The sequence below is a fragment of the Callithrix jacchus genome, chromosome 9 (assembly GCF_049354715.1).
Source record: "Callithrix jacchus isolate 240 chromosome 9, calJac240_pri, whole genome shotgun sequence".
NCBI lineage: Eukaryota > Metazoa > Chordata > Mammalia > Primates > Cebidae > Callithrix > Callithrix jacchus.
In genome coordinates this window covers 55,325,073-55,342,821 of record NC_133510.1, presented here as the reverse complement: position 1 = coordinate 55,342,821, position 17,749 = coordinate 55,325,073, and the positions used below count along the sequence as shown (strand labels likewise).

General features: G+C 38.9%; 1 protein-coding gene across 4 annotated transcripts in view; it reads left to right on the top strand.

Moving 5' to 3' along the window:
• SRGAP1 (SLIT-ROBO Rho GTPase activating protein 1) overlaps positions 1–17,749 on the top strand; it is a 334,709-nt gene that overhangs the window by 115,259 nt on the left and 201,701 nt on the right. For 2 of the 4 annotated variants that reach the window (XM_078336139.1, XM_035256210.3), the window contains exon 1: positions 15,443–15,611. The exons of the other annotated variants lie outside the window; for them this stretch is intronic. The gene's annotated coding sequence lies outside the window, so the exon portion shown is untranslated. Of the gene's footprint in view, positions 1–15,442; positions 15,612–17,749 lie in introns of those variants that run through there. 4 annotated transcript variants of the gene reach the window in all.

Genomic DNA, 17,749 nt, shown 5'->3' with positions numbered 1-17,749 from the left:
GTTGTGGAATGGCTAAATCAAGCTAATTAACACATGCATTACCTTATACACATCAGTTTTTTGTAGTCCTTCTTACATATTTCATTTAGTTAGATTTAACTCCTCGTGCCAGTTTTTTAAGGGGCATTATAAATACCTACTTAATTGAATAAGTGAAAATGTAACTTTAAGAGAAACTCCACTGTGACATAAAATAAGGCCAACTGATAGAAAGGGAGATAATCCTCACTGCTGGTTTTCTTCAGAAGCAGTTTGCTCTTCAGGTACTGTATTGACTAATACAATGTCCTTAAGTTTCTCTTTTTAATTTTTCAAAAAAAAAAAAAAAAGTTTTTGAAGAGGGACCTGAAACAGTTGTATTTGAATTGAAATAATGAGCTGCTGTGGACCTTTGAGTTTGGGATAGGAAAAAAACGTTTAAAATAGAATATGAGTAAATTCTTTTCTTTTAATGACTATTAATTTGCCTGGACCCATTTACTTAAAATCACTTGGAGATGTACAGTTCTGATTATAAATCACTGCCCTAAAAGTACTCTGTGTTCTGAAAAGACTCCATCCAAAAGTGAACATGTGCTTCAGTTTGTTATGACAGAGCCACTGATTGTGCAACACACTTTTGATAAGTCACTGATGTCTGTTAGCTCTGTTTGCATGTTAGACGAGTGATTAATACTCTTAGGCAACCTAGGTTTGTAAGAAAGGGGAACCACTAAAAATGCCATAATATTTTGCAAACATGTAATATGCTTTCAAAATTTTGATAATAATGTTTATTATAGACTAGGAGATTAACCAGCAATCTCTTGAATACCAAGCATCATCAATGGTGATATTCTTTATAAAATGTATTCTCTATCTTTGGACAGAGTCACAGAGCAAAAAAAAAGAAAAAAATGTATTCATCAATCAATTTAGCAAATATTTATTGAGTGCCTACTCTGTGGTAGGAAGTATTCTAAGCTTTGGGGAAAGAGCAGTGAACAAAAGCATCAAATATCCCTGCCCTCATAAGGTTACATTCCAGAAGGGGGAAGATAGACAATAAACAGATGAATAAGTAAAATACAGTGTATCAGATGGTGATAAATGCTATGTAGAAAAATTAAGCAGAGGGAAGGTGGGGAGGGTTCCTGTGGGCCGGAATGTTGGTGTATCCTTAAGTATATGATTAGTGAAGGCTTCACTGAGAAGGTGAGTCTGAGCTGAGATGTTAAGGAGATGAGGAGGCAAGCCTTTGGGATGTTGTGAGAAGAGGCATTCCGGGACAGGAAAACAGCAGGTGCAGAGACTCTGAGGTCAGGGCATGCCCGACAGGTTGCAAGTAGGAAATGAGGATGGAGAGTGGAGAGGATGGGGCCAGTTAGGACAGTTTAGGAGACCGATCTTGGCTTTTACTCTGGATGATAGGAGTCTTGAGTACAGGAATGACATGATATTTTGTTTGAAAAGGTCACTTTGGCTTTGGGGTTTAAAATGAACTTCAGGGAGCAAGAACTGAAGAAGAGATGCTTTCATGCTTTATGAAATACAATGATAGTGCAAAAGTCAACTGTATCTTTGTAGAATAGATTAGCAAGTTAAAAATGTTGCAGCACCTTGTGATGATGAGTCTGAAACTCAGTTTTCAGTATGCATGGGTTTATTCAGTAAGTTTTAATTGACCATATACTATTTATTAGGTATTAGCCTCTGGAGACACTCACAGGTATGGGATATAGAGAAGATGTGAGGGCCAAAATGAGTTGAAATGACTGACAGCTAGTCTTCCCTGGAAGCTCTTTGGTTCTTTCCCCACTAAGTTTTACCAGTTTTTAGCCAGGTGTCATAGGTCATGTCTATAATCCCAGCACTTCAGAAGGCTGAGGGAGGATCACTTCAGCCCAGGAGTTTGACCAGCCTGGGCAACATAGGGAGAACCTATCTCTACAAAAAATAAAAATAAATTATCTGGGTGTGGTGTGTGCACCTGTGGTCCCAGTTACCTAGGGGCTGAGGCAGGAGGATCAAGGACCTTGAGCCTATGAGGTCGAGGCTGCAGTGAGCCATGAGTGTGCCACTGCACTGCAGCATGGGTGACAGTAAAACCCTGTCTCAAAAAAAATTTTCTTAATCAATTTTTGAAATTCAGATTTACCATTTCTGAAAGTGAAGTGCAGAAAAAGTAAAATAAAATTGAAGGTGTTTGTTTGTTAGGGTTAGTCTGTGAAGATTCCACAATATATTTGTAGATTAAAAGAGCTTATATTTTTAAGTTGCAGGTTGTACATTATTCATCAACAGCAGTGGCACAGCTATATCAAGCATTTGAAGAATTATTGCTATGTGTCAAGCACTGTATCTGATATGGGAGATATACAGATGCTTAAGATGGATTTTCTGTCTTCATGGAGCTCAGAGTTTAGGAGAAGAGACACATGTGCATTAATTTCAATTAATAAAATTAATTTTCAATTAATAAAAGTCACACAGTGACTTCAGTATAGGTCCTCATAGAGATCCAAATGAAAGTTAATGGGAGAGTCAGAGAGAGACTTTATTCAAACTGGGAAGATTTTAGGTGACCAGGATATCTATTCCAGTGTGACATTTGTAGATCTTCATGGACTGAAACATCAGGTCATTTTTTACAATATAAAGTGTCATAAAAAAAAATATATATATATATGTTTATATATTTAATATGTGTATTTACTATATAAAATATAAAGTTTATATATTTTAATGACACTTTATATTGTGAAAATTAAAGTGTCATTTAATATATATATAGAAAGAGAGAGAGACAGGGTTGAGGTCTGTCACCCAGGCTGGAGTGCATTGGTGCAATCCCGAGTAGTTGGGACTGCAGGTGTGCACCACTATGCCTGAAGAATTTTGTACTTTTCATAGTACAAAATCACTGGCTGGTCTTAAACTTCTGGGCTCAGCCTGGTCTTAAACTTCGGAGCTCAGGCTGGTCTTAAATTTCTGGGCTCAAGCAGTGCACCTGCCTCAGCCTCCCCAAGTGCTGGGAATACAGGCTTGAGCCACTACATCCAGCCTAAGTGTCATTAAAAGTTTGATTTGTTATATAGGCACTAGGTAGAATGTCTGTCAGATGTGTATTTTCAAAGTTGCAGATGCACAAATTGTGCAAGGAGGCATCAGGGTTGGTCAAAACCAAGGCTATAAAAAAACAACTTGTGTTAACTTTAAAAGGAAAACAAAAAAATAGTTCAAGATGATTGGGTACTAGATAGCAGAGAAGCATATGCAACAGACATACTGAAAGAGTAACAAGAAACAGTTTTGTCTACAAATACAACTATGTAAGGAGCTCCTATCATCTGGCCTCAGGTTTTGAGCAGCCTCCTGTTATTGATAGGATATGTTTGCTTGCTGATGATTAGTAAACAAGGCATTTTTTTTTTTTGTGGCAGCTTGAGACATAATCTGTGTACTATACACTTCACCATGTCCAGTGTACAATTCCATGGTTTTTAGCGTATTCAGAGCTGTGAAACAGTCATCCCAGTGAATTTTAGAATATTTTCACCATCCCCACGAGAAACAACACACCCATTAGCCATCACTCTCCATTCTGCCCTAAGCAACTGCTAATCTACTTTTTGTCTTTATAGATTTGCCTGTTCTGAACCTTTCATATAAAGGGAATTATATACTTGTCCTTTTATGTCTGCCTTCATTCATTTAGCATAATATTTTGAAGGTTCATCCATGTTGTAGCATGTACCAGTATTTTGTTCCTTTTTATTTCCAAAGAGTATTCTGTGGTATGGATACACACATTTCATTTATCCATGCATCAGTTGGTGAACATTTGAGTCATTTTTACTTTTTGGTTATATAAATAATTTATATGACATTTAAAGGCACAGTAATTTTCCAGGTCACATTATCACTGAGGATAGTGAATCACAGGCCAGGGTCCTCACCATTACCCTAACTGGTCCAGGTGAAGAGCTGGACATCAGGTTAGTGCCAGTGAGCTTCCTGGGCTTCTGCCTCCTTGGCACACTGACATTTGTAGGTCATCTGCTCAGGTTTAGACTTCCGGAGGAGACCACCATGAACAGGAACAAATGCCTGTGACTGAGCCCGCAAGCCCATAACTATGCCTGTGATGGGACATCCACAAGTGTCTGGCCCTGTAGAAAAGATGGAAAGAAGGAGCCAGAGTCAGGCATAGCACATCCTGTCCATATCTCTGTTGACCTCAGCTTTTCTGTCTAAGATGCTCTAGGATACTTTCTGTCTGTGACAACTTCTAGAGAAACAAAGTTTCTATAAAATGCTGCCCATCCCTGCCCCTACCCCACTCCAAATTTCATATTGAAAAAGGAAAACCATATGGGAACTGAGAGAGAGCATATGGGTGTGAGGTGAAACATACGGGCCGATAGAGGCAGGGCTGCGGTACCCGTCTGCTTGTCTTGGTTACTTGTCTATTGCTTTTTAATGTGTTCTTTTTTTCTCTCAGCAATTTTGTTCTTGGAAGATTTGCTTTTTCCCTTCCCTTGTGCATGATTTAATCTCGAATGAGACAAGTGATGAAAAAAAGTCCCCAGAAATGGTTTCTTGCTCAGACCTGCATCTCCATTCTGCATGCCTCCGCTGGTGCTGAGTCTGGGACCACAAGGACGAAAGGCATAGTGCCACCCAAGGCACAGCAGCCTCGGGGAAGGATGCAAAGCAGTCTTGAGTACCTATTTGAAGTCTTTGAAGCTAGCTTCTTTTCTGGTTCCAAAGATATACTGAGATGGGTATATCCCCTTTGGTTAAGGGGACTGAGTTTTTCCAAAATTGTTACTGACATGGCTGAGAACATGCTTGATAGGGAATAAGGTGAGGGTCAGCTTGAAGAAAACACCCTGGCATCCAGTGGTATTCTTATGGCCCTGGCATTCCTTCTCAGAACCTTGGAGATCTCCCAGAAAGTTATTCTGGTTCCCCCCATCCTCAGAGTGCCACTCTCCATGCAGTGTGCTCAGCTGTCTTGCAGGGAGGCATTGGTTTACTCCCTGTCCCTCCCTTCTCACTCCCCAGAAGAGGGAGGAATTAGGGCCCTCCTTACCAAAAGTCTGCATCCAACACTTGCTGTCAATTACAAAATTGTCTAGTAGGTGTTGCAGGCTGGTTTTCATAGTAGCCATTAACTATGATTGATTGTCCTTGTTGAATGACAACTTTATGAGCAAGTTCACTGAATGTTTAATAAGGTGAAGTAGAGCACAGAGGATATCATTTTAAAATACTGTGTGTGGACAGTGAAGATTAGCATTTAATTCGGTACCTAGGTAATTAGGTTTGCAAATAGGAAACTGATTGGCCAAATTGTGTTACTTCAGGCAGACTGTATCTTAAGTTGTTTACATGCTTTCTGCAAGCGTTACTTTGAAAAAACTAAATCTCAACAATGAATTGAAATTGAGTCCTAAAAATCACACATCACAGCTTACTATCAGCCTTATCAACAGAAGGCTGATTTTTAGTAATTTCTTATATTTTAAACTCCAGTTTTCCCTCGGTGTTCTTTTTCTGTCTTTGTCTGATTAATGGCGTGCCTATTCATAAAGTCACATTTATGTAAAGCATTTATTGAAGTTGGGTAATTGCTGTCTTTTATGTAAGTAGAATGTCTTGCCCCAGGAAGGTAATACAAATAAATGCATTGTACTTTAGATTAAGTATCTTTCAGTTCACCAATTACAGGATGGGATGTTTTTTCATTACCAAAAGATGAGGATTCCTTTGCCACTTTAGTCAAAACACGACCCTAGCAAGGCCCAAAATTTAACGTGGGGCAATCTGTTTAACTTCATTCGTGCCAGAAAACCAGATACCATCTACCCTAATTGTCTGACTGATTTAAAATTAAAAAAAAAAAAAAAAAGTTAGTGAATTTTTCCAGAGAAACACACTTCTGAAATGATTATGAGAAAATAAGTTCTGATTTGCAAAATCTAGTTTGCAACATATATTATTTCAGGAACCTAACTAGCTCATAAACTGAGGACACCTGTTCACTTAAATTTTTTTTTCTAATTCAATATCGATGCCAGGACAGCTGATTAAACTTGGAGTAAGTTTAACTATATTTCTTAAAATAGTTATTAAGTCCAATGCAATGGTTAAAGCTAGAATAGAAACTCAAGAAATCCAATTCAGCTGGCACTGATCATGAAGATTTAAACCCATGTCATTAGATTATCCATAGTTATTTAATGAGGATTTTCTGATGTGTTTCTTTCCAGATTTGAAATCCCTACTTATGTGAGGTTTTTTTTTGTTTTAAGTGTTACGGGGAGCCTTAGTAGATTATTAGTAATAAACAGTATGTCTTTTTGATTATAATTCTTCTAAATAAGGCTTCCAGTTAATAATAATTACCTTTATTGCAGATGTATTGGGCATGAAATAGAATATCACTTAACCCTTACAGCAACTGTATAATATGTGTCATTATCTCTCCTTTAAAGATGAAGAAACTAGTGTTCTTCACTAGCTCCCTCAAGGATCACAAAGCTGGTAAAGTGGCAAAGGAGCGTTGGAACCCAGGTGTGTGAGATGTCAAAGCTCATAGGCTTAATCACTAGACTTGACTCAGATGAATTCATCGGATTTGTCTTCTGGCTTTGAAACTTTCAAGTTCTTTGCATTATACCCTTTAAAACTCAGCATTGAGGTGAAGTGAAGGACAAACCTGACCCTGCAACCTCCTTGTGCCATGTAGGCATCCAGTTCCTTAAACTCATGATGAAAGTTCTAATTAGTGCCTTGATGATGGATCAACTTTTTAGAACACCCATACTGTGGAAAGTGCCTTCGTTTTTGGTCCAGTAGTGGAATCCATTTCAGGTGGCATCAATAGGCAAATGACACAGATATTCTAAAACACCAACTGGAAGTTTGAGAGATGAATGCTGAAATTCTTACTCGCCTTGTCCTTTCCACCAACATCGGCTCAGATGGAGGGTTCCTCTCCGGAGGTTCTGTGGGTTCCACCTCCCTAGTGCTTCCCATGTTTGTTCATTCTTTTCCTTGCCCTCTGCCACCAGCTGGTTTTAGGTTTCTCTTTTCTCCTCTACTCTTTCCTTCCAAGGAGCTTCCTCATGGGTTCTACTACCCCCAGTCTGACCTTACTGCTGTCATTCTGCTACCAGAGTGATCTTTTTAATGCTACTTTCTCAGTGAAAATCCTTCTCCGGCTCTCTCTTACTCTCTCAGTCTTTTTAGCTCATATAGCACTCAATAACTGTAGGCTGAATAATGGCTCCCCCAAATATGTCTACATCCTAATCCCCAGATTCTGTGAACATTATACGGCAAAAGGGACTTTGCAGATGTTATTAGGTGAAGAATCTTGAGATGGGGAGATTCTTTTCGGTGATCCCAGTGTAAATCACAAGGGTCCTTATAAAAGGGATATGAGAGAGTCAGTGGGAGAGAAGGTGGCGATGGGACAGTGAAGCAGAGATTGGTTTGTGCTTTCAATCCAGGGCCAAGGAATGTCAGCAGGCTTGAGAAGCTGGAAGAGGCAAGGACTGGATTCTCCCCAACAGCCTCCAGAAGGCACTAGGCTTCCTGATGCTTCGGTATTTGCCTCTGAAGACTCGTCTGGACTTCTGCCCTCTAGAACTATAAAGAATGAATCTGTGTTGTTTCAAGCCACTGAGTTTGTGGTCATTTGTAAGAGCAGCAATAGGAAACATATACAAACCTGTAATCATTGATTTTTTTTTTTTTCTCACTAGATTTGTGCTGTCAGATATCACATACATCAGCCACATGTGCCTAGATAAATATAACTTTAATTAAAATTAGAGACAAAAATTTAAAAGTTCCATTTTCTAGCCATACCACATTTCAAGTGCTCAATAGCCACACACAGCCAGAGCCTACTATACTGGGTAGTGTCAGCATAAAACATTTTCATAGTTGGAGCACATTCTGTTCGACAGCATGCTTAGGACAGGAGTTGTGCTTTGTCTGCCTGGACCTGCCCCTAATACTGGCTAGCCTCTCCTCACATAGAATACTGAAGTCCTTACCCCCTTCTTTCCTCACTGCCCCAGCTCTGTCCCTCACTCTGTAGGGCCTTGGGTGTGCCTGGAGCAGAGACCGGGCAGGCCCTGGAAGCAGGCCTGGGCTGTATAGCTGGGGAATTCCAGATCATATATGTAGAACACACTCTAAATGTGGGGCAGGATGTGGTCCCCATTCCCTTGACCCCTAGGACTCCTCACCAGGACACAGCCCCTATTTACCCAAGTCTGAGTGTGTCCTCTTTGTACTTATTATAATGCCTAATAGTGGGTGGTAGGTACATAGCATTGTTGAATAAACAAATTTACTGAAAACCTACTCATGCCCTGATTTGTATGAGTCCTGGAATTCCACAGAGAATAAAACAATTTCCCTGATTCATGGAGCTTACATTCCAGAGGGAGAAAGAGCTGATTAGTCAATAAATAGAGGTATATTCTAATGTGGGGGAGTGATAAGTGCTGTGAAGAAAAATAGCCATAGTAATGGGATGGATTGACGGAGGTCAGCGGCTGGTGGATATGTTTTAGTTAAGTGGTTGCAGAAACCTTTTAGGGGATGAGACATCTGAGGATAGACCTCAATCAGTTGAGACAGGAAAGGTGGAAAGAAGGAAATTCAATGATCTGGGCTCCAGTTTTATCCCTGCTCTTCAGAACTTCAAGTCCCTTAATAGTGTTCTTCTCACATTTTCTCCCACTGATTCTCTCTGTGTGGTCACACTGGGTGCCCATACTAGCTGAGATTTTGCTGATTGTTATTTAGATATTGACAATTATCTGTATATCTATATAGTCTTTTTTTTCCAAATACAAAATTTCATTGTAATATTGAATATTCCTTTTTCAAATGACATTCAAACTACGTAGTTAAGGATGCTGATATATGTCCTCTACTTCCCAATAAGAATGTCTACTTTTTACAATGTAGGCTGCTATTTAAATTCTAGTTGAAGGAGATTTTTATGCTAAAATACTGTACACTTAAACAGTGCAGAATTACTTGTTCTAACTTTTCACCTTGACCAATGCTCCTTGACGAATGCTTTAGTGATTGGGGATGAGAAATATTCTTTTTTTTTGAGACAGAGTCTTATTCTGCTACCCAGACTGGAATGCAGTGGTGCGATCTCAGCTCACTGCAACCTCTGCCTCCTGGGTTCAAGGAATTCTCCTGCCTCAGCCTCCTGAGTAGCTGGGATTACAGTCATCTGCCACCATGCTAGGCCAATTTTTGTATTTTTAGTAGTGACGATGGTTCACTACATATGACAGGCTGGTCTTGAACTCCTGACCTCAGCTTATCCACCTGCCTTGACCTCCCAAAGTGCTGGGATTACAGGCATGAGCCACCACACCCAGCCAAAACATCCTGATTTTCTAATTCTCTTTATACCCTTACAACTCCTCTATAGAACTGCATTGTCCAGTATGGCAGCTACTGACCATTTGTGGCTATTCAGGGTTTGAAAGGTGGTTAATTCAAGTTGAATGTGTTGTCAGGGTAAAATAAACAGCAGATTTTGAAGACTTAGTATAAGAAATCATAAAAGCATAAAATTATTAATATTTTGTATTGAGTACATATTGAAATTATAGCATTTTGATATGTTGAATTAAAATATTAAAATTATTGTTACCTGTTTCTTTTACTTGTTTTAATGTAGCTTCTAGAAAATTTACATATGTGGCCATATGTATGTATATTACACTTAGAGCTTATATGCTGTTTTTGTCTGCTTACTTTCTAAGGGTATATGTCTAGTTTGGGCATATCATTTGGGTATGATGCCTTGGAGAGAAAATAAAAGGGCGTGGAATGAATGTGTTCACCAACAGCCATAGTGTGTAACTCCACAGGAACCATCAGTTATGAAAGGAGAATCAATAGACAGTGCATTGTTTAGTAGGTTAATGAACTTCTTCTAAATATGAGTGTAATCTACTTTAGAATTTTATCTCCATGGCATATTTTTCTTCTTAAGTTTTTCTCAGAACTGAAATTTTAAGACAGTGTTATCTTTTAAGAGCAAGGTATAATTTTTCAGGACCACTGGGGAAAACTTTTAATGAGAACCTCCGTTAAAATAGTGGTATTCATTTTTTAATGTTTTTAATTGACATGTAATTGTACATGAGATATTTTTATATGTGTGTACAGTGTAGAATGATAAAATCAGAGTAATGGACATATCTGCCACCTCAAACGTTTATCATTTCTTTATGTTGGGAACATTTAGAATTCTCTCTTCTAGCTATTTTAAAATACACAATAACATACTGTTAACTGTAGTTCTAACATATGGTTAACCTGCTGAGCTACAGAACACTAGAACTTACTCCTCCAATCTAATTGTAATTAACCAGCCTCTCTGTATCACCCATCCTTCCTACCCTCCGCAACCTCTGATGGTCACTATTACTTCTAGATCAATTTTTTTAGCCCCCATATTTTGGAAATCAAAAAAAATTTAAAAATACAAGAAGACAGTAGCATTCAGTATTTCAGAGATTCATGAACTCTCTGAAATTTTTCCTAATTAAATCACCCAGTATGCCTAAATAGAACGTTGCTGAAATACACAAAATCTTTTTTTTAAATCAACAGGTTGTCAGAATAGGATTGTTTTATTAAGAAAATTATATATTGGAAACAGCAGAAGTTGCTGAGAGAACAGAATGTATTTTGTTGTGAATTTTTTCCCCTAGGGAAGTGAGAAAAGAGGAAGTAAAGGATTCTAGGAACCTGCCTTCAGCACCCAGCTTCACCTGCCAGCCAGGCGGCAATAAGCAAGTTCTTAGTCTCTTTTTGCCTCAGTCCTCATCTGTAAAATTGAGATGATAATAATAGTACTTACCTAATAGGATTGGGATAGATTTAAATGAGTTAATTCTTACAAAATAGAATTGTGTCTGACATAGTACACACTCGCTCACATTTAGCTATAGCAATATATTATTATAATTATTACTATTATTAGATATCTTACATTTGAATGAGAAGTTTAAGTTTTTGAAGCCTTTGTCATTCATCCTCTCATCCTTTAAGCAGCGGTGTTACAAGTCCACGAGGGTGACTACTTATTATACCTGTTTTAAGGATGAAGTCACTTGAGCCCTAGAGAGAATTAGTAACTTGCCCAAGGTCACTGAAGTATTTAGTGACAGGGCTGGGAATCTCATCTAGTATTGTCAGTTGACCCTTTCCAGTAGCCTGAGAAGCAGGACTTTATAAACCCCAGAGAAAGCATCACGCTTAAGGGCTATATAACTCCCTAGTTACATTGTGGGTTTTCTTCTTTGAATTATATCCCATGAACAGCTCACCAGTGGTTACTTGTGGATGGCTTGACAGTGTGTTCATTTTATCTAAAACTCTAGCCAAGTCATTTTAACATTTTAACATTTCAAAGCAGAGGGCTAGCTGTATTAAAATGATGGTGTCCTCATCCAACTTAACTGTATTTGAGGCCCAGTTCCCTGTTCACTATGTCATATTGAGTCACTTTTGTCCTTTTGTAAAATGAGAATCATACTACTTTGTTCCCAAATTAAGGATCTGGATCCATTGAGCTTGTCTAATTGTTTTCAGATACAGCACCTGTAATCTTGCTTAACTGAGGCTTATATGGGGAAAAATAATCGAGCTTTAGAGCCAGACAAAGATGCGTTGAAACCTGGCTCTGTCACTTAACATTTTGTGGCCTTGGATTAATCAGGAAACCTTTTTGAATCTTTCTTTTCTCATCTGCAAAATAGGCATGTTGGAATGTATGCTTTGGGACTGTTATAAGGATTCAAGGTAACCTAATAAGGAGCCTGGCCTTTGGGAGGCGCCCAGTGACAGTGGGAATTGATGCTCTGGGAGTTCTACCTTCCACACCAAAGACAGTGTATGAATGTGTCGTTGGTTTTTGGAAAATCAAAATGAATGTAACCTAGAGCTTTGCATATTAGAAAAATATTTGAAAAGATATATAACAGGCAAATTTATTTTAAAAAGATTTACAAAATGGTATCTATTAATATCTTGGTAATAGAAAATCAAGCATATTTTGGTTTTATTTTCTAACTTATTACAATGCATATGTCTGCTTTTATAGCAGTAAAAGGTTATTTATTAATTTAAAAACTTGTTTACATTTAAAAAACTAAACACAGCGGGCTGGGTGCAGTAGCTCACACCTATAATCCTAGTACTTTGTTAGGCTGATGCAGGAGGGTCACTTAAAGCCAAGAGTTCAAGACCTGGCTGGGCAACATAGTGAGACCCCATCTCTACAAAAAATAAACAAATTTTTAAAAACACAGAAAGTTATTATACCATGTTAACATATGTGTTCTCTGAATGGGTGATCACCCCTTTTCTTTCTACTTTGCCAGTGTTCTACAATTAGCAAGTTTGTATGAATAATGGAGAAGACGAAAGTGTATTTTTCTTTTTTTTAAGATGAAGTTTCACTCTTGTCACCCAGACTGGAGTGCAATGGTACAATCTTGGCTCACTGCAACCTCTGCCTCCCAGGTTCAAGTGATTCTCATGCCTCAACCTCCCAAGTAGCTGGGATTACAGGCACCCACCATCACGCCCAGCTAATTTTTGTACTTTTAGTAGAGATGGGGTTTTACCATGTTGGCCAGGCTGGTTTCTAACTCCTGACCTCAAGTGATCTGCCCGCCTCAGCCTCCCGAAGTGCTGGGATTACAGGCATAAGCCACCGCACCCAGCCAAAAGTGCATTTTTCATGGGCATAATCACTACCCCAAAATGGAATCTACAGTACATTAGAAGGCACAAAAATATAAATTCTTGGGAATTTAGGAAGATGTTTTAGGACCAATAGATATAATAATATTACTAATAACAATAGGTGCTGTTTATTGAGCATTTTCTGTATGAGACTCTATATTTGAACTTTTTCAATGCATTATCTAATTTAATCTTCACTACAGGTTAATGAGATTGAGCTCAGTTGAGGCTTAAGATTATGTAAATTACCAAAGGCAGGACTCAGAACTTAAACTTGTGCTTTCAAAGGAAAAAGAAAATCCTTACTGTGTTAACAAAGAAAATCTTCACTTACGCTCAGCTGGGGAAATAAAACTTTCCACAGAATTTATGACCAAATTCACATTGGATCAAGTTTTCTCAGCTGTTAGCTATAAGATTAACTTAAACTCCCACTCCATATTCTGATTTTTTTTCTAGAATTTCTTTTAATTGGGCAACTTAGGGGTAAGGGAAGGAATGGGGATCGTTTTAATAGAATATCTTTTTCTCAATTTAGGCTTAAAAGATAGCATAGGAAAAGAAGGGGTACAGGTAACATGAAGTGAGAGGTTTGTTGAGTGGAAATAGGTGATGATACTAGAAGCTGGTTTTGTGCACTCCAAGTCTGGAGGTGATGGGTAAATCTGCTCCTCTTATATAGTGGGTAATGAGCTTGGTGACTGTTTTCCTTTTAGCCTCTGGTTCCCAGATTAGGAAGAGATGCTAGGTTAAATTTGAAGGAGATCTCATACATGAGTTTTCATAATGATTAACCCCTTTTTTCCAGAGAATTTCCATATTCACTTCTCATAAGTTGCTTTATATCATGGGCTTTTTATAGGTTGACTTTATCCTATCTTTTAAATGCACTTACTGATACAAAGTACCCTTCTGGAAGTTTGATATTTATTTTAAAAACTATTTCTGTGAGCCCTTTGGGAGAAGGGCAGGCAGTAGCCTAGCTTATTCATTATTATATAAAAGCAACTAGCAGTGTGGATGTGGTGGCTCCCTCCTGTAATTCCCACACTTTGGGAGGCCAGGGTGGAAGAATTGCTTCAGCCCAGGAGTTCAAGACCCACCCTGGCAACATAGTAAGGCCTTGTTTCCACTGAAACTAAAAAAACTTAGCCACATGTAGTGGCATGCACCTATAGTTCCAGTTACTCAGGAGGATGAAGAGGGAGGACGGCTAGAGCCCAGGAAGTTGGAACTGAAGTGAGCTATGATTGCACCACTGCACTTCAGCCTGGGTGACACAACAAGACCCTGTCTTAAAAAGCAACTAGCATGTGTCATATTGTTGGCATTTGATACATTTTTGTTGAAGCAGTGGATGAGTTGCTATTGCAGGCAAGGACCCTTCTAGGGTTGGAGTTGCCTGATAGTAGCACAGGTTGCTTTGGAAGATGGGACATTCTGGGCAGGTATGGACTTGGGGGAATTTGACCGCGGGATTGTGTGTAGGACTAAGTGATGTCTAAGGCTTGTTGTAAATGTGAGATTCTGTAATTCTGTTTCTCTAGAATGTGTCCAGAGGGAAGAGATATGAAAAGTTAATTGGAACTGCAGATTATCCTGGAAAGCCTTTGTTAGCAACAGTGATGAATTAGGCTTTGTGTCAGCACTGAGAGCGGAAAGGTTTTCCCCAGTTTCTGGAGGCAGCATCAATAGTGCTCATCCTGAGAAACAGTTCCAGTATGTCTGGACTTCAGTTCATCTTCCAGATTTAGGCTGAGCCCCAGGAAGGAATGGTGAGGAGGAGAAACTGTTCTAGTATTTTCAATGTTAAGAAAACTAGTGTGAGAAGTTTTAAAATAAGTCAATTCGTTGGCATCCAAGTTACAAATAAATTTACTAAAGAGCCAGAAAATAATGTGACTCACTAAATATATTACCTTAAATAATTTTAATTGGTTTCCACACACCTTTTATATTTGCTGCTGCATTCTTGAGGTCCCATACACTATTACTGATCTGAATTTTGTGCCACTTATACTTATGACAATTAAAGAAGGTATTAATTTTGTCCAATAAGCTTAGAATTTCTCTGTGTCAGAAATTACAAAATGGTAGGCCATAGGCAAAGTCTGGCACAAGAATGTGCTTTGTTTGGCTGTACACTATTTTGTTTTGTTTTAATTTAATTAGTTGCTGTTATTTAACATTTTGGAGATTTTACCCAAAAATTCAGATTTCTGATTTCTCTCTCAAAAAGCAAAAATATCAGATTTGGCATAACAGCATCATACTTCCTACACAGCAGTCATTATCGGTAGCTTGGTGGCTGGATGAAGCACGTGCCCCCCCTACATAACCACAGTCATTATTACCGTCTCTTGTTACTTTACACCCTGCCTACATCTCTCATGTGGGGGACCTGTCTGGCCTATGGGGGTCTTGGAGTTTGTGACCCCTGCTCTGTGTGTAAGGCTCACTGGCAGGTTTTAAGTCTATAAGTCGCTATTGTTTCAACCCTGTGGGGACTGCTGAACAGTGTAAAGTGGATTTGGGCAGAGTGTTGTGCCTTCAGGATAATCCTGGCCAGGCAACTCTGTAACCAAAGGGAAGAAGAAAAAATGTATTCATCCTGTGCTGCGCTGTTGGCATTCAGGAGGGCCCTAGTCTAGGAGATGGGGCCTGAAGTGCCCTGCAGACTGCTCGCTTGCCTCCGCTCATGTTTACTTGGCACCTGTGCATGGGGAAGCGTCCAGTGGAGTGGCAGAGGCTCAATGCCATCCATTCAGACAGCTTTCTGAATACCGGCAGCCAAGAGAACATCAGCTGTGCCTGTGAGTAGCGTGGATCCTTGCCAGAAACATCTAAACTTCAAAGGGGGAAAAAATTGTACCGTGGGTCGATGTGGAAAGCTTTTGGTCTTCTTGGATTTTGCTCGTTTTTATAGAGAGGGAAGATGGCGTGAAGCATTCTGACAGACTCTACCTGTATTTAGGTGCCAAGTTAATTAAGCTAGAGTAGCTGCATTGAAAACCTAACCATGAAAATAAAATGAATACAAAGAATTTCTATTTGGTTTCACAGCTACCTTAGAATTAGGGAACTTTGAAAGATCATGGATGAATCTGATGGCAGATTTCATTAAAACTGAAATTACATATTCATGACTAATTTTGATTGCACCATTTCTAAGGGCTTCCAGTGGTGGGGGTGGGGGTGGGGGGGTCTTATAACTGAATAACCTACTCTTTATTTCTAAAGAAAAAGAAATGATACTTTCGTTTTGACTTGAAGTTTTATTCTCGTGCTAGCCCAAGACTGAAGTCTGATACCTGGAATTTATTTGCAGCAAAATGCCCTGTTTTAAAATCTAAACAATCTGCGATCCTGAAGACAAGCATGCGCAGACCAGAGCTCTCTTGAAGCCCGTCTGGCGCCTCTGTCTGATTTGGTGACTTCCTGAAGACCTTCATCATTTATTTTACATTTGATTCATTTTCTACTCTGCTTCCTTTCCTCACCTGTGCCTCCTGACTTTCTCCTCTCAGATTTCTCTTGCTCTCCTTGAGCTATGCTTCCCTTTATCCTTTTCCTGCTCCTTCCTTCCCTCTTTCCTCAGACCATCAGTCCAGTGTCTTCTGTTTTTATCTCTTTACTACTACCGCTTCTTTCCTAAGACACAGGGAAATTCAACAGAAAGGGAGTACACTGTGTGGGCAGAGAGCTGGGGAGGAGAGTTTAAATTAAAAGGCAACATTTACATTGTAGATGCATAATTAGGGGAGAGGTGGTGAGAGCTATCTGGTGCTGGGATTTGGATGGAGGAGGACAGTATTTCTCCAGCAGAGCACTGAGAGCTCTTTATGCATCTGATGATGTTTTAAAATGAAACTCTTCCAGATAAGAACAGCTATGTAAAGGGGTGGGCGTGGCAAAGGCAATATTGCTAATCATATTTGAGACCTTACAAAGAACTTACAGAGAAGTAGAGGTATGAGATTAGAAAATGTTAACATTTTCATTATAGCATTTCTGCAATGCTGCTTTGTTGTAACATTTAATATATTTTTAAAGAAGTGTAACTTTTCAAAGTAATTTGCAAGTTGAATAAGCCATAAAACAAATAAGAGTAGAAATCAGTGTTTAAAATAAGTTGTAATTTTAAGCTACTTTCATTCAAAATTTAAATCTTAGGCAACTTGGATTGCATTATGGTACTCACAAATCCTTCCATTCCGTATCCTTGGTTTCTGTTGAATGTAGCTGGAACTGCCCTCTCCCTTATCAAAATTAACGTAAAACAATGTTAAAAATCTGTTGTTCCAAATTTGGCAGAAAATGTCATTTCCTGGTACTTTCATTAGTTAGAACATAAATCTACGGCTATCTTTTCTAAATGTGCATAATTTGCATTTGTTTGTAACCTGTTAAATAAGTGGAAGCATTTCCTGTAATAAGTGAACAAAGAGCTGAATCAAGATAACTTCCCATATCATTTTAGAATATTTACTTTAAAACCCCCCAGTAATTAGCCCAGCCTCTGCCTACCTAACCACCCTGTGATACAAAGCAAACTGCTATCCTTGTAACACCCCGAGCTCTCTAGACACTCTCGGCCACTCCTTTTGCCCATAGTACCCTTTCTGAGCCCACCCACAACTTGCCAGATTCCTGCTTTTCTGCTAGCTCCAGTGTCACTCCAGAGCCTTTTCTAATTTACCTGGGCAGTATTGTTGTTCCTGCCTATGTGTTCTTATAGTACTCTCTTCATGCTTCCATAATAGGGCTTATTACCTAGCATTGTAAATGATGATAATTATAAAACTAATAGTTGCATGTTTTCCTGTCTGTAGACTAGGAGGTGACCTGGGAGGCCTCAGGGTCAAGCTATAATGGATTTTTTTGTATCTCCAGAGCTTACTACCTGGAAGATGCTCAGTAATGTTTGTCAGATGAGTAACATAAGCATTTT